Source organism: Ranitomeya imitator, chromosome 2 (genome assembly GCF_032444005.1).
Source record: "Ranitomeya imitator isolate aRanImi1 chromosome 2, aRanImi1.pri, whole genome shotgun sequence".
NCBI lineage: Eukaryota > Metazoa > Chordata > Amphibia > Anura > Dendrobatidae > Ranitomeya > Ranitomeya imitator.
Window position 1 is genome coordinate 336482192 of NC_091283.1, and position 18601 is coordinate 336500792.

At 52.6% G+C, this 18601-nt stretch overlaps 1 protein-coding gene across 3 annotated transcripts in view; it reads left to right on the plus strand.

Annotated features, from left to right (window-relative positions):
* The first annotated feature begins 2489 nt into the window (after nt 1-2489).
* LOC138663608 (zinc finger protein 25-like) overlaps nt 2490-18601 on the plus strand; it is a 418987-nt gene continuing 402875 nt past the window's right edge. For all 3 annotated transcript variants that reach the window (XM_069749875.1, XM_069749876.1, XM_069749877.1), the window contains exon 1: nt 2490-2733. The gene's annotated coding sequence lies outside the window, so the exon portion shown is untranslated. The remainder of the gene's footprint in view (nt 2734-18601) is intronic.

Genomic DNA, 18601 nt, shown 5'->3' on the forward strand with positions numbered 1-18601 from the left:
TATGCTATCATAAGCCAGGCGGCCTCCGGGACCCCCCCTATCACGGGATCTCGTAATGGTGTTGAAATCCCCACCGAAGACCACCTGCCGGCTCGTAAAAAGAAAGGGCTTGATCTTCATGAAGAGACATTTACGGTCCCACTTAGATTGTGGGCCATAGATGTTTATGAGCCGAAGCTCCTGTCCCCTCATGAAGACGTCTAAGACCAGGCACCTCCCCATTTCTACCTCAATAACCCGTCGGCATTCCACCTCAGCGGTCTTAAAAAGGACCGCCACCCCGCTATACGGCTCGGCCGCAAGAGACCAGTATGAGGGCCCACACCTCCACTCCTTTTTAGCCTTGTAAATGACCCCCATGTCCGTTAATCTGGTCTCCTGCAAAAACAAAATTTCAGCCTCAATTCGGGTGAAAAAATCAAAAGCCGCAAATCTAGCCGCATCAGACTTAATGCTGGCGACATTAATCGACGCCAGAGTCAACGGGGTGAGTTCCGCCATCATGGGTGATTAAGTTAGACGGCCTTCTTCTTCCCCACCCCATCTTTCCTACTTTTCCCCTCCAAAGAGGGGACTGGATCAGTCATGTTTTTCCTTTTCAAGGAAGATGAGGTATCCATTTTACCGGTGTCCTCGCCTCTGGGTTCCGGGTCAGTCCCCCCTCCAGAGGAAACAACGTCCCCCGGAGGACAGACTGCGCCGCCCCCCGAAAGCCCCCCAGGCGCCGCCCCCGGCCCCTCACCCTCGACCTCCGACTCAGCAGAGTCGTCGAGGGCTTGGAACCGGTTGGAGAGGGCAATCAGAGGGGAGCCGGTGAGCCCTTCCGTTGGCACATCTACGGTGAGGGGAGGGGGCGAGGGACCAGAAGGCTTAGCAACCCTCTTTTTCCTCTTCCCCTTTTTTTTGGTACGATCTTTGTCACCACCCTGCTTTAATGTCGGCTGATCCGTGACCTCCTCATCCACACTTTCATACTGGGAGGAGTTGTCGGAGTCAGCCCTGTTGTCCTCCCTCTCCATTCTCCTGATCTCCTCGCACACCTCCACCTCCCCCAGAGCCTCAGCGACAACAGCTGACACCCCAGAGGGGGGAGCAGACATTACCCCAGTTGCCTGAGGCTCTCCCTGCCCCCCACCCCCGCGGCGCGCTTCCTGCCTCCTCTGGTAGGCAGGACCTCGGGCTCTGTCTCTCCTCACTGGCCCCTCAGCCCCTCCCCCTCCGCCACCACGGCAGAGGTTGAACCGCCAGAGGTTTCCCCCTCACGGCCTCCCCCCGCCCGGCCAGCAGCAGCATTGGAGAAAGAGCGAGGGCAGCGGCTGTACGGGTGACCTAGATCACCACACAGGTTACACCTTATGTCCTTACAGGATGCAGCGAGATGGCCTACCCCGCCACACAAGGCACATTTCTGCACCTTGCAGCTTGCGCTGAAGTGGCGGGGATCACCGCACCTGTGACAGACTTTCGGCTGCCCCTAGTAGAAGATCAGGATCCGGTCCCTTCCTATAAACGCTGAGGAAGGGATGTGGGTGACAGTACCCCCTGAGACCTTCAACTTCATCATGAAGGTCCAGCCCCCTGACCAAATGCCATACTCGTCCAGATTTTTTTTAGGGACGTTCGTGACTTCCCCATACCGGGAAAGCCACGTTAGAATCTCAACACCAGAAAGTGACTCGTTACATGTTACCACGGTCACTTTCTTCACGCCATTTTGGCGAGACACCGCTTGTGCAGCGAAGTCTTGCCAGCCGGGCGCCTCCTTCGCCAGCTCGTAATTTGACCAGAAGAGCTCAAGCCCCTCCGGCCGCACGAAACTGATGTCAAAGAAGAGGGTGGCCGCAGGATGAATCAGGGCAAAGATGTCAACCACCCCAAAGCCCATCTCCAGGAGGAGCTCCACCACCCTACTCCTGGGTGGGCAAGCTTCACTGCCCCTCCAACGAAGACGGACTACATTCCTCCTCGCCACCCCCTGCCCGGCTGTCGGGAGGGACCATACAGTTTCCCCCTCCCTTCTATCTTGGAAGGCGGCCAGGCCGTGTCTCTCCAGCCAGAAAGACAGATCCACCTCTCTTCCCTCTACCAAGATCGACCGCTCTCCGTTTTTTAGGGCTTCCAGAAAACGGCGCTGCAAAACGCCGTCCCCGGAACCCAGAGGCGAGGACACCCCCGGAGCCCCAGCCACCATCCTCGCAAAAGAAAGGGGGAGGGGAGCGACTGAGGGGGCAGATGGGCCAGCCTCCCCCCCACCACCGACATCCGTACCGCCATCCGCACCACCGACATCCGTACCATTCACACCTGCAACACTTGCGATACCACTCGCACCCTCCCCCACATCCCCAGCACACAGCACACCATCCATACCGTCATTCATATCCATACCGCCATTCACATCCTCATTTGCTGCGGCCACATTCACCCCGACATCTTTTTTATTTTTATCAGTATGCTTTCCTTTACTTTTTCCTCCTGCTGGGGGCCCCTGCTGCACATTTCCCAGGGGTGCCGCTGCCCCTTTAAGAGCCGTGGAGCAGAGCCCAACAGTACTCATTGTGCTCCGACCAGGCTCAGGAGCAGCAGCACTTCCTGAGCTCCTGGCAGAAACCATTTTTTTTTTTTCTTTCTTGCTTGGAGCAGGGCCGGTCTCCGCCTCCGGACCCTGCTCCACAACGGGACCATGGCCAGACTTCTCTTCAGGCACCGGAGCCCCCGCACCACCAGATAGCGGTAAGTGGGCAGGGGACCCCGGCACCCCTTTGCCGGCTTTTACCGCCGGAACTTTAAACTTAGAGCCTGCATTTTTTTCCCCTTTCTTTCTGAGTGGGCGGAGCCACTCGCGCTGAGGCCACGCCCCCACCGCCGCCCGCGAATTTCACAGCGGGGGTCCCGCAATCACTGCGGGGGTGCCGCAACCACAGCGGGGGGTCCCGCAACCGCCGAGGCCACGCCCCCACCGCCGCCCGCGAATTTCACAGCGGGGGTCCCGCAATCACAGCGGGGGTCCCGCAACCGCCGAGGCCACGCCCCCCCCGCCGGACACAGCACCGACGGACGGGGCCGCAGCCAGGGCCGTATTTAGAGTTTATGCTGCCCTAGGCACTTTCGTGCTGCCTCCCCCATTGGTGAGTATGACTTAGGCTCCTTTCACACTAGCGTCGGAATCTCCCCGTCGCAATGCGTCGGGGAGAGATTCCGACGCTAGCATTTGCTGCATTGCACAATGGGTGCAGCGGATGCATTTTTCCGGCGCATCCGCTGCCCCATTGTAAGGTGCGGGGAGGTGGGGGCGGAGTTCCGGCCGCGCATACGCGGTCGGAAAAAGCGGTCCGTCAGGAGAAAAAAACGTTACATGTAGGGTTTTTTTTCTCCCGACGGTCCGCCAAAGCACAACGCATCCGTCGCAAGACGGATGCGAAGTGTGGCAATCCGTCGCAAATGCGTCGTCAATAGAAGTCTATGGGGAAAAAAACGCATCCTGCAAGCACTTTTGCAGGATGCGTTTTTTCTGCAAAACGACGCATTGTGACGGATTTAAAAAAACGCTAGTGTGAAAGTACCCTAATGCAGACACTGTCGGCAGTGACTTACGCTACTTTCACATCAGCAATTTTTGCCATTTGCGGCAGATCCGGCAGTTTTTCCTCATCTGCCGCGCAATGGATCACTTACGGCAACACTGCATTCGGCCTCATTCATTCCCTATGGGACTTGTGGACATGTGTGGCACTTGCGGTTTTGCCGCGATCCTGCAAATGCGGTACTTGCAGAAATAGAAAAAAATGCTGCTGGCGGTTTTTTTTGTCTCACCACAAGTGCAAAACCGCAAGTGCTGCACATGTCCGTAAGTCCCATAGGGAATGAATGAGGCCAAATCTATGTATATGCCCATGTAGCTCTATATTTTTATTTTTTTTTCGTGCTGACAGTGGTCATTTAACTAGAGCTTCCGTCACACAGCCGTAAATACTTGCAGCGCTGACCCCGTCACGTGATCGGGCATCAGTGCTGCGTTGCCATAACAACCTGAGGTATGCTCTAGACCTCTGTGGTTGTTGATGCCAGATTGCTATAAGTGCCACTGTGTGCAATGCTGTAATTCTACTACATAGGGGTGATCTATGCATCACCTCTATGTAGCAGAGCCGATCAGACTATGCCAGCTTCTAGCCTCCTATGGAGGCTACTGAAGCATGTCAAAAGTAAAAAAAAAAGTGTTTAAAAATAAAAAAAAAAATAAAAAAACATAAAAGTTTAAAATCACCCCCCTTTCATCCAAATCAAAATGAAAAATAAAAATCAAACCTACACATATTTGGTAACGCTGTGTTCAGAATTACCCGATCTATCAATAAAAAAGAAAAATGAATTAACCTGATCGCTAAACAGCATAGTGGGAAAAAAAAAAATCAAAAACACCAGAATTACTTTTTATGGTTGCCGCGACATTGCATTAAAATGCAATAATGGGCGATAAAAAGATCGTATCTGCACAAAAGTGGTATCACTAAAAACGTCGGCTCGGCACGCAAAAAAATAAGCCCTAACCCAACCCGAGATCACGAAAAATGGAGACGCTACAGGTCTCAGAAAACGGCGCATTTTTTAAAATTTTTTTAACAAACTTTGTACGTTTTTTTTCACCACTTAGATAAAAGAGAACCTTGACATGTTTGGTGTCTATGAACTCGTAATGACCTGGAGAATCATAATGGCAGGTCAGGTTTAGCCTTTAGTGAACCTATCAAAAAAGCCAAACAAAAAACAAGGGTGGGATTGCACTTCTTTTGCAATTTCACCACACATGGACTTTTTTTCCCCCCCGTTTTCGAGTACACAATATGGTAAAACCAATGGTGTCGTTCAAATGTACAACTAGTTCTGCAAAAAAATAAGCCCTCACATGGCCATAGTGATGGAAAAATAAAAAAGTTATTGCTTTCATGCAGTCATGAAGGGGTTAATATAATCAAACAAGTCCCATTGTATTGATAAAGGAGATTCTTAGACTTGTAGTTCCACTAACTGCTGAGCCCCGTCCTCTTTTAGAGGGGGGAAATGGGACACATCAGAGGTGGATAGCTGCACATAACTGTAAACCACCAGATGTAGCAGAGCTGAAGCGGTCATGTTGCCCTGTATGTGCTGGGTATTAGACCAGCAGCCCCCGGGGTTATGTCAGAACATCACAGGGAACATAATGGGACATTAGTACAAGACGTAATGTGAGCAGAGGCGTCTGATGCCCAATAAATGTCGTATATAAGAAACCACAATACGATTCCCCCAGATAACACACGACTCCCTCAGCTCTGCTACATCCACTGATGCCGCCGCTGTCCGGTCTCCTAGTAACAATTTTGCACAAGTCGACTCTTGACACCTGGAGATCAGTCACATTGTGCAGTAATTCTGTGTTACATTTAGTAAGAACATAGGCTTCTCACTAGATTTTTAATGCACAGAGCCGATTTGCACCATCCACTAAGTTGCGGCTCTGCAGTGTGTGCTGGGACCTGTAGTTCCACTCTAGCTGCACAGCTAGTAAGTAACCCCTACCCTGGGGCTGCATATCCCACCTGTAGCTTCTGAAACTCCCAGCACAAAGTCTGCCTCCCATTCTCCACGCAATAAGTAAAACAACTGCAGTCCGCCCTCCTTCCCCCACACCAGCTGCAGTGAGCGGAGTCACGGACTGAGGAGTCAGACCGGACACACAGCACTGACCTGCTGGAGGTCACTCAGCAGCGCAGGGAGCCTGGCTGCATCTGCATCGGAGAATAACTAGGAAGTTCGGAACCACAGGCAGGTCACATGACTCGTCCCTGCAACATCTCCGCTCTGAAGACTCAGACTGACCGTCCGACGCCAGACTAAGAACCCGCACTAAAAAAAAACAAAAAAAAAACAAAACACCTTGCTCGGGTGCCGCCCCCCCCAGCATGCCACCGCCCCAGGCACGTGCCCTCAAGTGCCTAATGGCAAATACGGCCCTGGCCGCAGCCGCACAGGCCACGCCCCCACCGCCAGCCGCGATCACAGCGGAGGGTCCCGCGATCACAGCGGGGCGTCCCGCGATCACAGCAGGGGGTCCCGCAACATTCAAGGAAGCCACGCCCCCTCACAGGCCCCAGACACGTGCATGGAGGGGACAACAGGGGCAGCAGCTGGGGAAGCCACGCCCCCCGACGCCACCCGCACTGGAGACCCCGGGGTACACCCAGGGCCCCCCACGGTACTGACGCCAAGAGGCATAGCCCCCGCACCAGCCGCCACCACCACCGCTGACCCCCTCAGCACAGGCCACTCCCCCTCGGCGTCCAGCGGCGGCGGGACCCCCGGCACAGACCCATCGCTGAATCTGCGCACGGGGGCACCCGACCTGGCCACGGACACCGCCAGAGGAGCGACCAGCACCCTGCACTGCGTCTTAGCCTTAGACGCGCCCTTTCCTGATCCCCGGGCCCCCGAAAAAGATCCAGCCTTACGAGCGGATCCGCATGTGGGGGACCCGGACACCTTTCCAGCTCTCGCCGCCAGAGATGCGGCCCCGGCTGCCACACCAGGTGCTGGGCCAGCCCCCCCTGCCACAGAGGACTTGCCCGAGCACCACCACCATCATTAACTCCGGCCCTGCCGGCACCGCACTCCATATCGCTGCCTGAATCCGAAGCACCACCACCAGGCATGGTGCCCCGATCCGGGCAGACTTTCCTCTCCCCGCTCCCTCGCTGCGAACCCACAACAGGGCCCGAGCCGGGGTGGGTAGCGGGTTCCGTACAACGGGACAGGGGGGCCCCAGGAAGGGGGGCGTAGACAAACTTCTCCACCACCAACTGCTTTGCCTTCTTTTTACGCTTTTTTCCCCCTCCCGGTTGCCTCATCCTCTCAGACCTCATCCCCAAACAACAGCTCGCCAAACCGTGCTGGGGACTCGATCTGCCGCACTTGCTGCAGGATGAGGCAGCCCCCCTCACTGCTGGTACCGCCACCATCCTCCCCCTCGCTCCCGCTTTCCTCCGAATTACTGGAGTCCGACGGGAGGGCCACTTGCTCAGGGGCTATCCCGCTATACGATACCTGAGTGTTCACACCTCCCAGGCCTTCAGGTGGGTATGGCGCAGATGGATCGCCATCTTCCTCCTCCTCCTCTTCCTCCACCTGGCAGGGGTCTCCTGACCCCTCAGGAGACCCACCGGTCATGGCCCTAAACCGGTCATCGTTCCTTAGTTTCTCTCCGAAGGGGCCGCTTCCCGCCAGAATCTGCGCCCTCCGCTCCTCCAGGGATGTTATCGACCCCTTCAGCCTCTTTACCGTGGCGGCGACCTCTGCTCTTCTTGAGGAAGGGAGCCTGCATTTAGCGGTCGCTCTAGCTCCCTTCAACTCCTCCCGGAGTATCCTCAGTTTTTTGGCGGCCTCGTATTCGTAGAGGTGCGCGTGTACTCGGGAGCCAAAGGTGGTCGTTGACTCCCCTGCCACCTGAGAGCCCCATATCAGGGGGCCCACCGCCGCACCTCTACTGGCCGCCTCTCCTCCTCCTCCGGGAGGACGAACCGCCACGGCCTCGGCCTTAGGGGTCCCGGTCTTCTGGGGCTTACGGCCCCCCGAACTCCTGCTACTTTTTCCCATGCTCCTGGGACTGGCTGGATGACACACGGGGTTACCTGATGGTATGTAAGGCCTCCCACCCCCAGCCGGCTTGCATCGGGGGGTGGGAGCCAGGGGCTCAGCCCCGAAGCTCAGTCCCTGCTTCCTGGGAAGGGGCAGGCAAAGAGTCCCAGATGAAAAATCTCCCTTCCCAGGAGCACACGATCCACAGCAGACCTCAGCCGACACCCCGCTCAGCAACCCCGCCTCTTCCTGGGTGGAGCTGGAATTACCGCGGCTGCTGGCACCAGACTTGCCCTCCAATAGATCCTCGTTAAAGGATTTAAAGTGTACTCATTCCAATTACAGAGCCTCGAAAGAGTCCTGTATTGTTATTTTTCGTCACTACCTCACCGGGGTCGGGAGTGGGTAATTTGCGCGCCTGCTGCCTTCCTTGGATGTGGTAGCCGTTTCTCAGGCTCCCTCTCCGGAATCGAACCCTGATTCTCCGTTACCCGTGGTCACCATGGTAGGCACAGAAAGTACCATCGAAAGTTGATAGGGCAGACACCCGAATGGATCGTCGCCGTCACGGGGACGTGCGATCGGCCCGAGGTTATCCAGAGTCGCAACGCTTACGGGGAGAGCGCGGCAGGGGGGAGGCCGCGGAGGACCGTCCTGACGCCGCACCCGGGACCCCGGATTGGTTTTGGTCTGATAAATGCACGCATCCCTGGCGGTCAGCGCTCGTTTGCACGTATTAGCTCTAGAATTACCACAGTTGTCCGAGTCAACGGTTTGGAGCGATCAAAGGAACCATAACTGATTTAATGAGCCATTCGCAGTTTCACTGTACCGTCCGTGTGTACTTACACGTGCATGGCTTAATCTTTGAGACAAGCATATGCTACTGGCAGGATCAACCAGGTAGCTCCCCAACACGACTCTGGGAACGCGTTGAGGCAAGGGAGCGGACCCGGAGAGGAAAGAGTGAGAGAGGAAGAGAGAGGCCAGGATAGGAAGCCCCGCAGCGGGAAGGGCACCCGGAGGAAGGGAAATCCTCCTCGTCGTCCGTGCCGGCAGGCGGGCATCCCGGGGCGTCACCTTGCAGAGGAAAAAAGGAGCCTGAACGGCGAGTGCAATGCCACTGGGGAGATTGTGCACGCTGTACGGTGCGAGGCGGCCGATGCGGAGGGTGTCTGGAAAAAAACCCACCTTGCACGGAAAGGGTGAGGTGACTGGCCTCCGGAGGACGCCACGGCTCCCCTGCCTCGTGACCCACCGCTCCCGGGGCGACACACAGAGTCGCTGCTGGGGAGAGGGGCCAGGGCGGTGGGGGGCCTATGCGGCGCCGCCGTCTGGCTTAGACCCGGCCTCCCGATCGGAGGGCATCCGTTGTAAAAACCACCCCTTGTGCAGGGAGGGCCGTAGGTGACTGGCCTTCGGAGGACGCCACGGCCGCCCTGTCTCGTGACCCACCGCTCCCGGGGCGACACACAGTCGCTGCTGGGGAGAGGGGCCAGGGCGGTGGGGGGCCTATGCGGGGCCTCCGTCTGGCTTAGACCTGCCTCCGCCGCGGGGGGTCCTCGACCCACCGGCGGACGGGCGCGAGGAGTGGGAGAGGGGGGCTGGCCGTCGGGGTCCACCGCGGCTCAGGCGCAGAGCCTGCCAGCGACGCGGAGGTCGCGCGGGGGGCGCAGTTGGCCTGGCCGTGTCGGCGTAGCCCTCTGGCGTAGTCCCTCGTCCCGGGCTCTTGCCCGTAACCTCAAAGGAGCCCCAACCGAGCGGCGTCTCCCCCCCCAAAGCCGTGCCTCCGCTGTTGAGAACAGAAGAAGCCCGGGGCGGCAGTTCGCCGGGTACTCCCCTTCGCCAAAACTCTATTTGCCCCCCTCGTGGACGATTCGTCTCTCCCTTTTCCATCCTCCCTTCTTGCTCTGGGGCGTCCGCTTGGTCTCTCTCTCTCTCTCGCTCCCTGCCGAGCCGCCTCGGAGGACGTCTGACGAGCGGGGAAGGCGACGGCGTTCGGCCGGGCACACCACGCGGTGAGAACCCACTCCGCCTGCCTCCCCACGCGTCTGTCGTCCCCCCACTATCGTAGGGGCTCGGGAAAAGACTGGAGAACGCGGAGCTCGGCGGTGGCGTGGAAGCGCCACCCACCGCCGCCGCTCTCGCCGATGCCCACCGCGGAGGCCGCCCATCGGACGCTGGGTGGGGGTCGGCGCGGGCCTCCGCGGGCGAGCTGCGCATCTGGAAGTCAAAGGGCCGCCCTCGGAGAAGATCATTGTGCTACCCCGCGCGGGGAGCGATTCGGAAGGCGGGCCCCCACGCCGAGGTGGGTGGGCGCCCCGCCGTTCGCCCGCGCGGGTCGTCGGACCCCTGCCGTACCACAGTTCGGGTCAAACTCCCCCTCTGCACGGCAGCCACCGTCCTGCGAACGGGAGGCGACTGCCGGCGTGCGCGCCCAAGGACGAGTGCCTGAATCCCGGGGGGGGGTAAAAGAGGAAGGAGACCGCCCGCCTTAGACCGACGCGGGCTCCAAAGCCCGGGCCGAGCGAGCGGCACCACCTCCCCACCCGGGAGCGCTGAGCCAAATCGATCGGAGGAAGAGCCGGTGGGGGGCATGGGTGAGAAACCCCACCCGCTGCCATCCTTCCCCTCGGGGAGACGGGGAAGAAACGTGCCCGATAGTCCTGGAGGTACCTCTCCGACACGCTACGGGCGCCCTCGAGACGGAATCCGGGTCACGGTGCGATTCTCTCATAGGTCTCCACGGTGGCGTGGAAGCGGGAGACATCCGACGCAGAGAAACGCCAAGCCTGCTCTGAGGGGACCGAGTCAGGGGGTGCAATCCGCCCTCCTGGAGCCCTCCTCGGGACGAAGACTCCAGATCTGCCTCCCTTCTGACATCCGTCACCCTCGGAGAACCAGAACACGCTTGGGGAGGGTCCGTTCAGGCTCAGGCGACCCGGGAAACGCGTCTCTGACTTAAGGCAGACGACCGGCAAGAGTCCCCCCTGGAGCCGCGGAAGCCTGGTGTCGACGCGAGGGCGGACTTCCATGCAAACAGGGGGGTACTCGCCAAACCGCCTACCCGACTCGAGGAACCACGAAAACATCGGAAATCAGTCGGGCCCGAGAGGTACCCCTCTCTCCTATATCCTGCAGCTGGTGTGCAAAAGTGGGTATTTGCATGGCGAAACACCGACCCCCACTTTAAGGGAGCAAAGCCGAAAAGTGTCCGACTTCCTGGAGCTCTGCGGCGGATCCGGCGGCCAGAAATTCCTCATTCCGGTTCTATTTTTTTTTTTTTTTTCGATTTTGCGAAATTTGGCGGCCAGGCGGCGTAGCTGGGGCCTGGACTAGCCCGAAACACCTGGAACCGGCGAGCGGAACGAATTTCCCAACGTTCTGCGGCTCCCGGAAGCCAAAAACGCCTCGCCGAAAAATTTCAAAGTCCCAAGGACTCGTTCTTGAAAATCGATCCGGGGGCCATGGAAGCGTCCTCGGTACAGCTTCAGAGCTTTCCCCCCGCCTGGAAGTCTGAAAGTTCTATGTTTGTTCTAAGTGGAAAATCGCGTTTTTTTCAGTGTTCCACCCATCAGACCCAAACTTTGCCCACGCTTAGGTCTCTGTCTCGGGGTGCTTTACAACATATTGACGCCCCTTTAGGGTGGAAGTAGGGGAAAGGGGTCATTTTTCACAAAATCGGAAATTTCTCAAAATATTTCTAAGTGTCAAGGACACTTTTGGAAAATCTTCCCCAGGCTCCTGGAAGCCTCCTCGGTACGCCTCCAGCGGTTTCCCCCTGCCTGGAAGTCTGAAACTTGTCTGAAATTTTTAGAGTATGAAAATGCGGTTTTTCACCCAAAATTCGACTTTGCGCCCATGACTCGCAAACTTCACCCACATTTTTGGCGACTGTCCTGGGGTACCCCACAACATATTGACGCCCCCCTGGCGTGGAAGTAGGGGAAAGGTGTCAATTTTCACAAAATCGTGATTTTCTCAAAATATTTCTAAGTGTCAAGGACACTTTTGGAAAATCTTCCCCAGGCTCCTGGAAGCCTCCTCGGTACACTTCCAGCGGTTTCCCCCCACCTGGAAGTCTGACACACGTCAGAAAATTTCCAAGTCCAAAAATTCGGGAAAAACGACTAAGTCCCAAGGACTCATTCTGAACATCGCACCCGGGGCCCTGGAAGTGTGGTCGGTACAGCTGATGAGCTGATTTTCCCTTTCTCTGGCTTTCCTCATATTTGTAGCGTTGTAATAAATAAATCCATGACGGGCTCCTGTCAGGTATATATTATTGATGTCAGAATGTATGGGCCCCTGTCAGGTATATATTAGTGATGATATCAGAATGTATGGGCTCCTGTGAGGTATATATTAATGATGGTATCAGAATGTATGGGCTAGTGTCAGGTATATATATTATTGATGGTATCAGAATGTATGGGCCCCTGTCAGGTATATATTATTATTGATATCAGAATGTACGGGCCCCTGTCAGGTATATATTATTGATATCAGAATGTATTGGCTCCTGTCAGGTATATATCAGTGATGATATCAGAATGTACGGGCTCCTGTCAGGTATATATTAGTGATGATATCAGAATGTATGGGCCCGTCAGGTATATATTATTATTGATATCAGAATGTACGGGCCCCTGTCAGGTATATATTATTGATGATATCCGAATGTATTGGCTCCTGTCAGGTATATATTATTGATATCAGAATGTATTGGCTCCTGTCAGGTATATATCAGTGATGATATCAGAATGTACGGGCTCCTGTCAGGTATATATTATTATTGATATCAGAATGTATGGGCTCCTGTCAGGTATATATTAGTGATGATATCAGAATGTATGGGCCCCTGTCAGGTATATATTATTGATGATATCAGAATGTACGGGCCCCTGTCAGGTATATATTATTGTAGATACAGACTGTACGGACTCCTGTCAGGTATATATTAGTGATGATATCAGAATGTATGGACCCCTGTCAGGTATATATTATTATTGATATCAGAATGTATGGGCCCCTATAAGGTATATATTACTGATGATATCAGAATGTACGGGCCCCTGTCAGGTATATATTATTGATGATATCAGAATGTATGGGCTCCTGTCAGGTATATATTATTATTGATATCAGAATGTATGGGCTCCTGTCAGGTATATATTAGTGATGATATCAGAATGTATGGGCCCTTGTCAGGTACATATTATTGATGATATCAGAATGTACGGACCCCTGTCAGGTGTATATTAGTGATGATATCAGAATGTATGGGCCCCTGTCAGGTATATATTACTGATGATATCAGAATGTATGGGCCCCTGTCAGGTATATATTACTGATGATATCAGAATGTATGGGCCCCTGTCAGGTATATATTAGTGATGATAGAATGTACGGGCTCCTGTCAGGTGTATATTAGTGATGATATCAGAATGTATGGGCCCCTGTCAGGTATATATTACTGATGATATCAGAATGTATGGGCCCCTGTCAGGTGTATATTAGTGATGATATCAGAATGTATGGGCCCCTGTCAGGTATATATTACTGATGATATCAGAATGTATGGGCCCCTGTCAGGTATATATTACTGATGATATCAGAATGTACGGGCCCCTGTCAGGTATATATTACTGATGATATCAGAATGTACGGGCCCCTGTCAGGTATATATTAGTGATGATATCAGAATGTATGGGCCCCTGTCAGGTATATATTACTGATGATATCAGAATGTACGGGCTCCTGTCAGGTGTATATTAGTGATGATATCAGAATGTATGGGCCCCTGTCAGGTATATATTACTGATTATATCAGAATGTATGGGCCCCTGTCAGGTATATATTACTGATGATATCAGAATGTATGGGCCCCTGTTAGGTATATATGCTGCGATTGTTCTCCTATGCCAATTCGGCATGAAAAAATAATCACAGATGTGATCTGCCTCATAGATTAACACTGGTCCGAGTGCCATGCGATGTTTTCTCACATAGCGCTCGTCCGTATTCTACGCTAGTGTGACCCCAGCCTTAAACTTATGAAGAGACACAGACCACCTGCAGCTCAGCCTTCAACAATATTTAAATTACAAGTTTTTCACCATCCAAAAAATGCTTTTTACCTAGTTCCATAGGTTTCTTAAAGGGAACCTGTCACCAGGTTTTCCCCATATATAGTACCACCAGAACCTATATGCCCTTATACACACCCTTCTACAGTGCTGTACCGTACATACCGTATATACTCGAGTATAAGCCGAGATTTTCAGCCCACTTTTTTGGGTTGAAAGTGACCCTCTCGGCTTATACTCAAGTCATTGTCGGCGGGGGAGGGGGAGCGGCGGCTGTCACATACTCACCTGCTCCCGGCGTGGTCCCTGCATGTCCGATGGTCTCCGGGCAGCTCTTCCTTTGTTCAACGGTCACGTGGAACCGCTCATTAATGAATATGGATGCATATTCATTACTTTAATGAGCTGTTCGTGACAGCTGAACATAGGAAGACGCTGCCGACTCCCGGAGACCATCTGACAGTGAGAAGCTGCCAGGGACCGCGTCGGGAGCAGGTGAGTATGACGGGAGAGGTGAGCATTGCGCGATATTCACCTCTCCCCTTTCCACCGCTGCGGGCCGCTCTGTCCTCTGGCTGTGACTGTTTAGGTCAGAGGGCACGATGACGTAGTTAGTGTGCGCGCCGCCCTCTGCCTGAACAGTCAGTGCAGAGGATGGAAGACAGAGCAGCGCGCAGCAGTGGAAAGTGCCGGGGGCCTGAGCGAAGAGAGGCGAGTATGTGTTTTTTTGTTTTTTTTATTCGCAGCAACAGCAAATGGGGCATAATGTGTGGAGCATCTCATGGGGCATAATGTGTGGAGCATCTCATGGGGCATAATCTATGGAGTAAAATCTATGGAGCATCTTATGGTGCCATCAACCTTTATGCAGCATTGTATGGGGCAAAAGTTTCTATGAAGCATCTTATGGGGCCATTATTAACATTTGTGCAGCATTATATGGGGCATATTTTAATATGGAGCATCTTATGGGGCCATCATAAACTTTATGGAGCATTATATGGGGCTCCTCATTCAATATGGATATTCAAAAACACTTAACCTACTGATGTCTCAATTATTAATTTTACTTTTATTGGTATCTATTTTTATTTTTGACATTTGCCAGTAGCTGCTGCATTTTCCACCCTAAGGCTTATACTCGAGTCATTAAGTTTTCCCAGTTTTTTGTGGCAAAATTAGGGGGGGGGGGAAGTTGCCTTTTTCTACTCGAGTATATACGGTATGTCCCTAAGCCAATGTGCATAATGTAAATAACTTCTTATACTCACCTACGGGGCGGTCCGGTGTTATGTTTGGCGCTGGTCTTCATCCGGCACAGTCCTTCCCGTGGATGATGTGTTCTACATCATCCACACAACCTCCCTCATCACGCTTCTGTGCAGGAACACTTCTCTGCCGAGCACAAAGCAAAGTACTGCAACGGGCAGAAAGAAGTGCGATGCACAGGAGCACGATGGAAGACACCGTGTGGATGACATAGGACGCGTCATCCACTCAAAGAAAGAAGGACGGTGATAGAAGAGGAAAAGGCCCCGGATTAAGACTAGCGAAGCCCATTGTATGGGGCTAGGCAAGTCTTAAGGGCATACAGATAGTGGTTGTGCTTTATAAAATGCTGTATATAAAAGGGTATACAGGCAGTGGGCCTACTATATATACACAGCATTCTAGAATGCTGTATATAAAGGCATATACAGTGGGGCAAAAAAGTATTTAGTCAGTCAGCAATAGTGCAAGTTCCACCACTTAAAAAGATGAGAGGCGTCTGTAATTTACATCATAGGTAGACCTCAACTATGGGAGACAAACTGAGAAAAAAAAATCCAGAAAATCACATTGTCTGTTTTTTTAACAATTTATTTGCATATTATGGTGGAAAATAAGTATTTGGTCAGAAACAAAATTTCATCTCAACACTTTGTAATATATCCTTTGTTGGCAATGACAGAGGTCAAACGTTTTCTGTAAGTCTTCACAAGGTTGCCACACACTGTTGTTGGTATGTTGGCCCATTCCTCCATGCAGATCTCCTCTAGAGCAGTGATGTTTTTGGCTTTTCGCTTGGCAACACGGACTTTCAACTCCCTCCAAAGGTTTTCTATAGGGTTGAGATCTGGAGACTGGCTAGGCCACTCCAGGACTTACGAAGCCACTCCTTCATTGCCCTGGCGGTGTGCTTTGGATCATTGTCATGTTGAAAGACCCAGCCACGTTTCATCTTCAATACCCTTGCTGATGGAAGGAGGTTTGCACTCAAAATCTCACGATACATGGCCCCATTCATTCTTTCATGTACCCGGATCAGTCGTCCTGGCCCCTTTGCAGAGAAACAGCCCCAAAGCATAATGTTTCCACCACCATGCTTTACAGTAGGTATGGTGTTTGATGGATGCAACTCAGTATTCTTTTTCCTCCAAACACGACAAGTTGTGTTTCTACCAAACAGTTCCAGTTTGGTTTCATCAGACCATAGGACATTCTCCCAAAACTCCTCTGGATCATCCAAATGCTCTCTAGCAAACTTCAGACGGGCCCGGACATGTACTGGCTTAAGCAGTGGGACACGTCTGGCACTGCAGGATCTGAGTCCATGGTGGCGTAGTGTGTTACTTATGGTAGGCCTTGTTACATTGGTCCCAGCTCTCTGCAGTTCATTCACTAGGTCCCCCCGCTTGGTTCTGGGATTTTTGCTCACCGTTCTTGTGATCATTCTGACCCCACGGGGTGGGATTTTGCGTGGAGCCCCAGATCGAGGGAGATTATCAGTGGTCTTGTATGTCTTCCATTTTCTAATTATTGCTCCCACTATTGATTTCTTCACTCCAAGCTGGTTGGCTATTGCAGATTCAGTCTTCCCAGCCTGGTGCAGGGCTACAATTTTGTTTCTGGTGTCCTTTGACAGCTCTTTGGTCTTCACCATAGTGGAGTTTGGAGTCAGACTGTTTGAGGGTGTGCACAGGTGTCTTTTTATACTGATAACAAGTTTAAACAGGTGCCATTACTACAGGTAATGAGTGGAGGAAAGAGGAGACTCTTAAAGAAGAAGTTACAGGTCTGTAAGAGCCAGAAATCTTGATTGTTTGTTTCTGACCAAATACTTATTTTCCACCATAATATGCAAATAAAATGTTAAAAAAACAGACGATGTGATTTTCTGGATTTTTTTTTCTCAGTTTGTCTCCCATAGTTGAGGTCTACCTATGATGTAAATTACAGACGCCTCTCATCTTTTTAAGTGGTGGAACTTGCACTATTGCTGACTGACTAAATACTTTTTTGCCCCACTGTAGATAGTGGTCGTACTTTATATGGGGGGGGGGGACAGAAACAATGATTGAATACCCTGTAGTAAGTGAACGGCTACAGTGCAAGAAAATAAAGGGTACTTAGTTAACACTTTTTTGGGGGCCTGAGAAAGGAGTCAGAAAAGAGCATCGGGGCGGACGCGCTGCTGTGAATGTCAGTGTCTATATCTAGCACGGCATAATTTTCATAACCAGCAGAGGGAAAGCTGACAGCTGATGTTAATATTCTGGAAAGGAGTCAATAACCATAAGGGTATGTTCACACGTTCAGGATTTCCATCCTTTTTTTTTCAGGACAGTTTTTTTAAAAAACTGCAGCTCTTGGCAGAAAACGCAGGTCCTTTTTTTGTCCTTTTTTGATCCTTTTTTTATGCAGTTTTCTATGCAGAGACTGTGTGTTTCCTAGGAAGCTTTTTAGGGCTAAAATGGCTGAAAATACCCTAACCCTACCCCTACCCCTACCCCTATTCTAACCTTAGTGAAAAAAAAAAAAAAAAATTCTTAATTTTTTTATTGTCCCTACCAATGGGGGTGACAAAGTGGGGGGGGTGTCATTTACTATTTTTTTATTTTGATCACTGAGATATAACCTATCTCAGTGATCAAAATGCACTTTGGAGCGAATCTGCCGGCCGGCAGATTCGGCGGGCGCACTGCGCATGCGCCCGCCATTTTGCAAGATGGCGGCGCCCAGGGAGAAGACGGCCGGACGGACACCGGGACGCCGGGTAAGTATAAGGGGGGGAGATTAGGGCACGGGGGGGGCATCGGAGTACTGGGGGGGGGGCATCGGAGCACGGGGGGGCGGGATCGGAGCACGGGGGGGCAGCCACACTCCGCCCACGCACTTCCGCCCGCTCCCCCGCACTTCCTGCTGCAGCGGTTCTGCACATCAAATCGCAGTAAAACCCGCAGATATATTTTTGATCTGCGGGTTTTACTGCGATTTTGACCTCACAATGGAGGTCTATGGGTGCAGAACCGCTGCGGTTCAGGAAAAAGAAGTGACATGCTCCTTTTTTGCCGCAGCTATTCTGCGCGGCTTTTTAAACGAAATTACGGACCATGTGCACAGCAGTGACTGTTTTCCATAGGGTTACATTGTTATGTACCCTGCATGGAAAACTGCTGCGGAACCGCAGCGGCAATACCGCTGCGGTTCCGCAGTAAAAAACGCACTGTGTGAACATGGCCTAAAGGTTCCCAGGCTATTAATATCAGCTCACAGCTGTTTGCTTAGCCTTTACTGGCTATTTTACAGTGGGACACAAAATATTGACATGGGGTCCCCCTATAAAAGCTGTAGGCTGATATTAATAGTCTGTGAAGAGGCCATGGATATTGGCAGCCCCAGAGGCTAAAAACCATCAGCTCTCAGCCATCCCAGAAATGGCGCATCTTATAGATCTGCCAATTCTGGTACTTAGCCTCGCTCTTCCCACTTGCCCTGTAGCAGTGGGGCTCAGATTTGTGGGGTTGATGTCACCATTTTATTGTCAAGTAACATCAAGCCCACAGGTTAGTAATGGAGAGGCATCTATCAGACACCTCTCCATTAGTAAGCTGGCCTACTGTCACCTTACAATACAA